Source organism: Macrobrachium rosenbergii, chromosome 8 (assembly GCF_040412425.1).
Source record: "Macrobrachium rosenbergii isolate ZJJX-2024 chromosome 8, ASM4041242v1, whole genome shotgun sequence".
In the NCBI taxonomy this organism is placed as follows: Eukaryota; Metazoa; Arthropoda; class Malacostraca; order Decapoda; family Palaemonidae; genus Macrobrachium; species Macrobrachium rosenbergii.
This window is the reverse complement of record NC_089748.1, coordinates 61,695,128-61,700,647: the sequence shown is the minus strand read 5'-3', so window position 1 is coordinate 61,700,647 and position 5,520 is coordinate 61,695,128. Positions and strand designations below refer to the sequence as shown.

Here is a 5,520-nt window from a genome sequence, read left to right as displayed (position 1 = left end):
ATTGTTGGGATTTGATTAGCCCACAAAGCAGGAATAAAAGAAAACGATGGTATTAGACGGTTTATAAAATAAGAATAAAAAAAAGGATGATAAAAATAAGATATTTACTGATAAAATCTATATATATATATATATATAATATACAAAAAATATTAACATTGAAATAATGGATAAATTATTTATATATATATATATATATATATATATATATGGGTAACTTTAAATTGAAATATATAGATTATTTGTGAAATGTAAATGATAAAATATTTGTCAACTGGAATGGTACGATAAAATTATATTTGTTAATTTTTGGTAAAGTTAAGTCAACTTTGATCAAATTCTGATTGTAATACTGTTAAAAACGTAAAATATTGTATATTTTCTCTAATAAAAGAAAAAAAAATATTGTATGCAGCCGATATTCCGTTAGGAAAAATAATGTCATTAGACGGTTATCTCTAAAGAAGAAACGTACAGAAAGAGAAGCTTGAAAATGAGGAAGTCATGTTTGGCTACTAGAACGAGCCACCCTATTGGGAATAAGCAGTTTTCTTTTCACGCGCTCTCCAGGGTCCGTGGATATAAGTGTCGTAGGCAAACTTGGACTTCGTCGCGGTAAAAGGAGTCAGTATACCTTGACCTGTGTGGCACGAGTGAAATGCCTAGTTGTTGTACGGGCTCTCTTAATCTTAAAGCTGGGGATTTTTTTTTAGTTGTACCGGGGTCCTCGAAGGCGCATATATACTTGAAACTTGCAGGTAGTTTTAGTAACTGTTACGTGTATTCGTTTAATTTTGTTTGAGGGGTTTGTTCGTGTCGCTGTTAGGATTCGGCAGGTAGTTTTGTGTAAAGAATTTTGTTGACGCTTTAGTTTTCCGTAAACATAGAATGTTGGTTCATACCGTAACGGATACGCCAGTCCATTTTTATAATTTTCATATTTTTACAATGGAGTGAAATCAGTATACATTGCGATTAAAGGACTCTGAATCTGTTATTTATTGATTTGTCTAGTTGGTTTTGGTAGCTGTAATGTTTTTCCCCAAATCAAATTGCGAATTCGTGAAGTCACATGTTAGTATTGCTTAGTTTATTATATTTTAAATTACTTTTAGACTTTACTGGCTAATTTATTAACCTACTGATTGAGTTGTTAAATGTTAATATTAAACGTAAAATGGTTAAACTTAATTGGGTGAGCAGAATGGATTTGCTGTAATCTAACAAGTTATCTATTTCTAGGTAAGTGCTGGAATCTTCGAGTACCCGCTCTTCGAATCCTGCGTGGGAGTTGGAGTAAATGAATTTATTCTTTTAAAGAAGCTGGCATATACCTACAAAAGGTAAGAAACTTAAATTTCAGACTTAGGATATCTAGACTGCTTTTTCATTTGGTTTTGTCTAGCTTAAATGTTTGTCTAGCTTAAATGTTAAAGTAAAGGGGTAAGATTCTAGTTTTCCTTTGTGCATTATTTTTAAAAATTTTTATAGTTCAAATTATTTTTGTACAAAATCTTGTTATTCAGTTTTAAAACTTTTGAGTAGTTTTCAACTTTAAACATTCAGTCTTTTGTTCTTAAAAATAATCAAAGGGGCCACCTTTGTCGGGGTGGCGGTGCTGCTCTGGCAAAGGTGGCCCAAGGTCTGTATATGGTAGACAATGTCTACCATATGCAGAGCCGCATGTTTCAGCATTTTATTAAGGTTGAAGTTGACTTAGTCTTTTGGCAGGTTGAGAGGTTTGCATTAGTCTTTTGGCAGGTTGAGAGGTTTGCGTTAGTCTTTTGGCAGGTTTAGAGGCTTGCGTTAGTCTTTTGGCAGGTTGAGAGGTTTGCGTCAGTCTTTTGGCAGGTTGAGAGGTTTGCGTCAGTCTTTTGGCAGGTTGAGAGGTTTGTGTCTTCTTGTGGCAGGTTGAGAGGTTTGTGTTAGTCTTTTGGCAGGTTGAGAGGTTTGCGTCAGTCTTTTGGCAGGTTTAGAGGTTTGTGTTAGTCTTTTGGCAGGTTTAGAGGATTTGTTCAGTCTTTTGGCAGGTTGAGAGGTTTGCGTTAGTCTTTTGGCAGGTTGAGAGGTTTTCGAGGTTTGTGTCAGTCTTTTGGCAGGTTTAGAGGTTTGCGTCGGTCTTTTGGCAGGTTGAGAGGTTTGTGTTAGTCTTTTGGCAGGTTTAGAGGTTTTGTTAGTCTTTTGGCAGGTTTAGAGGTTTGCTTTAGTCTTTTGGCAGGTTTAGAGGTTTGCATCAGTCTTTTTGGCAGGTTTAGAGGTTTGCTTAGTCTTTTGGCAGGTTTAGAGGTTTGCGTTAGTCTTTTGGCAGGTTTAGAGGTTTGTCTAGCTTAGTCTTTTGGCAGGTTTAGAGGTTTGCGTTAGTCTTTTGGCAGGTTTAGAGGTTTGCGTAGTCTTTTGGCAGGTTGAGAGGTTTGCGTCAGTCTTTTGGCAGGTTTTTTTGGAGGTTTGCGTTAGTCTTTTGGCAGGTTTAGAGGTTTGGTCTTTTGGCAGGTTGAGAGGTTTGCGTTAGTCTTTGGCAGGTTGAGAGGTTTGCGTTCTTTTGGCAGGTTGAGAGGTTTGCGTCAGTCTTTTGGCAGGTTGAGAGGTTTGCGTCAGTCTTTTGGCAGGTTGAGAGGTTTGCGTCAGTCTTTTGGCAGGTTGAGAGGTTTGCGTCAGTCTTTTGGCAGGTTGAGAGGTTTGCGTCAGTCTTTTGGCAGGTTGAGCTTGCGTTGGTCTTTTGGCAGGTTTAGAGGTTTGCGTCAGTCTTTTGGCAGGTTGAGAGGTTTGCGTCAGTCTTTTGGCAGGTTTAGAGGTTTGCGTCAGTCTTTTGGCAGGTTTAGAGGTTTGCGTCAGTCTTTTGGCAGGTTTAGAGGTTTGCGTCAGTCTTTTGGCAGGTTTAGAGGTTTGCGTTAGTCTTTTTTGGCAGGTTTGAGAGGTTTGCGTTAGTCTTTTGGCAGGTTTGGAGGTTTGCGTTAGTCTTTTGGCAGGTTGAGAGGTTTGCGTTAGTCTTTTGGCAGGTTTGGAGGTTTGCGTTAGTCTTTTGGCAGGTTTAGAGGTTTGCGTTAGTCTTTTGGCAGGTTTAGAGGTTTGCGTTAGTCTTTTGGCAGGTTTGGAGGTTTGCGTTAGTCTTTTGGCAGGTTTGGAGGTTTGCGTTAGTCTTTTGGCAGGTTTAGAGGTCTGCGTTAGTCTTTTGGCAGGTTTGGAGGTTTGCGTTAGTCTTTTGGCAGGTTTTTTTGCGTTAGTCTTTTGGCAGGTTTAGAGGTTTGCGTTAGTCTTTTGGCAGGTTTAGAGGTTTGCGTTAGTCTTTTGGCAGGTTTAGAGGTTTGCGTTAGTCTTTTGGCAGGTTTAGAGGTTTGCGTTAGTCTTTTGGCAGGTTTAGAGGTTTGCGTTAGTCTTTTGGCAGGTTTAGGAGGTTTGCGTTAGTCTTTTGGCAGGTTTGGAGGTTTGCGTTAGTCTTTTGGCAGGTTGAGAGGTTTGCGTTAGTCTTTTGGCAGGTTTGGAGGTTTGCGTTAGTCTTTTGGCAGGTTTAGAGGCTGGTTAAGGTTGACTCTTTGCATTGTTTTAAATGCCATCTGGATTATTCTTGGTCTTTGAGGAAATATCTGAACTTTTTTTTATTGGCTTGGGTATTTTTGCCCTGTATAGGTTTTTTCAGTCAAGCTAAAGTGAATTTTGAGGTTCCATGTAAGGTTTGAGCCTAGTGGGTAGTGGAGGTACAAATACCTATGTTTATGTATGCTTTACGTGACTGGTGTAAGCGTGGAAAATGTGAATCAAATAAGTTATGCATTACAAATAGGCAACATTACGAATAGAAAAATTAGGCCTGGGTATAAAGTATGTTTAAAGTTAAAATGTTGTCAGGAAGGAGATCGGGACTTTACTTGAGTTGGGTTGAGTAGGCAGGTTGTGAGTATGACGAATCTCTCTCTCTCTCTCTCTCTCTCTCTCTCTCTCTCTCTCTCTCTCTCTCTCTCTCTGAGATGTGTGTGTGTGTGTGTGTGTGTGTGTGTGTGTGTGTGTGTGTCGGAATCAAGGGAGCTTTACTCCTATAAAGGATTCCATGAAACTGACTGTCTGCAGTTTTTTCATTGTAAAGAAATTGCAGGATTGCAAGTTCATGTAAAAATTAACTTTCTCTTAGTCAAAGTTATTGGGCTTCAACTTTTAGAAATTTTTCTTGGTTAAAACTAAATTCTAGCTAAAGAATGCTTTTTCGTACTCCATTTGCTAACCTTTTATGCCCTCTGCATTTTTTCTATATCGAGGTTATATCGAGGTTTCATTTGTTAGATAATTATAACAGTAAGTCATCCGAAGTAGTTTTTAACTACCCAAATTAGAGTAGGATGAAAGTTGAGTATTTGAGATACTTGACTAGTTTTGGGGCTAAATCAGGAAATAGTCTTTTCAGTAATGCTGCTTGAGGGTGTAATTTTTTGTACTCAGTTTTATGGAACTTAGTTTCAACAAATATTTTTCATAAATGTTCATTTTAACCTGATAGGGGTAAGACTTAATGCTGTATCCTAATTTATTACAAAATGCAAAATGATTATTGATAGTGAATTAAGCGTACTTACATTACTTTTAAAATTCCCCTGCATCGGACATTAAGATTTCCAACAGAAAATTAACTTTAATTGACACATGAATTGGTTGTTGAGTAAATGGGTAAATTGGGTATCTGTAGGCCCATATCTAAGGTGAAAAAATATCTTTTGCTCTGTATATGAACGATTCTATAATTCATCTTTGCTATTTCCAACAGAGAACCTGCAGAGCCTTCGTAATATTGATTGTATGGGCATCGGTCAATATTGTTCCCGATATCTTTACGTGGTAATTTCGACGAACTGGTAGTTCAGACTTAGACTCTACAATGACCCTTTAGATTCTTGCTTCTTGCTTCACATGTGAGCGTAAGACTAATTACTGTGTAACATCTGTGAAACTTCTGAATGATTTACTTGGGAGTTTTGTATACTGGAGAAAATACATTCGAATTTTTACTTCTATAACTTTGATTTTATATCCTGGGATTATTGTATCGGAGCAAATGAGGTGGATTTGAGACTTCCATTTTTTGCCATCTCATTAGGTGAGCCGTAGTGCATTCATTATTGTATTGGAGCAAATGAGGTGGATTTGAGACTTCCATTTTTTGCCATCTCATTAGGTAGGCCGTAGTGCATTCATAATGTCCAGATAGCACAGGAGTGAAAATGCACCATAAGTGTCTAGGTCTAATTTTAATTAAAATGGTGTGCTGTGACGTCCGTACCCTGAAGTCTCTAAAGTGTGCACCTTGACTGTTTTTGAGAACACGAAGTTTGTGAACTTAATAAATAAAATTAACATTTGTCTTCAAATTTATAAATAACGTAACATTTATTCCTCCAAATTCAAAGTGACAAGTACGAATACCCTTGCATACTGATTGATATTAAGACTAGTTTTCCTGTCTCAAACTATAGTTGGTATGCTTTAATGGAAAATTTGCAGTGAAAGACCAAAAGAAGTAATTTATTTTAACCTAGG

The 5,520-nt window shown here is 37.5% G+C and overlaps 1 long non-coding RNA gene across 1 annotated transcript; it reads left to right on the top strand.

The window, feature by feature from the left end:
• Window positions 1-622: 622 nt before the first annotated feature.
• Window positions 623-5,000, top strand: LOC136841276 (uncharacterized). The gene is made up of 3 exons (XR_010853866.1): window positions 623-758; window positions 1,243-1,343; window positions 4,751-5,000. It is a non-coding gene; the product is annotated as an uncharacterized lncRNA (long non-coding RNA).
• Window positions 5,001-5,520: the final 520 nt, after the last annotated feature.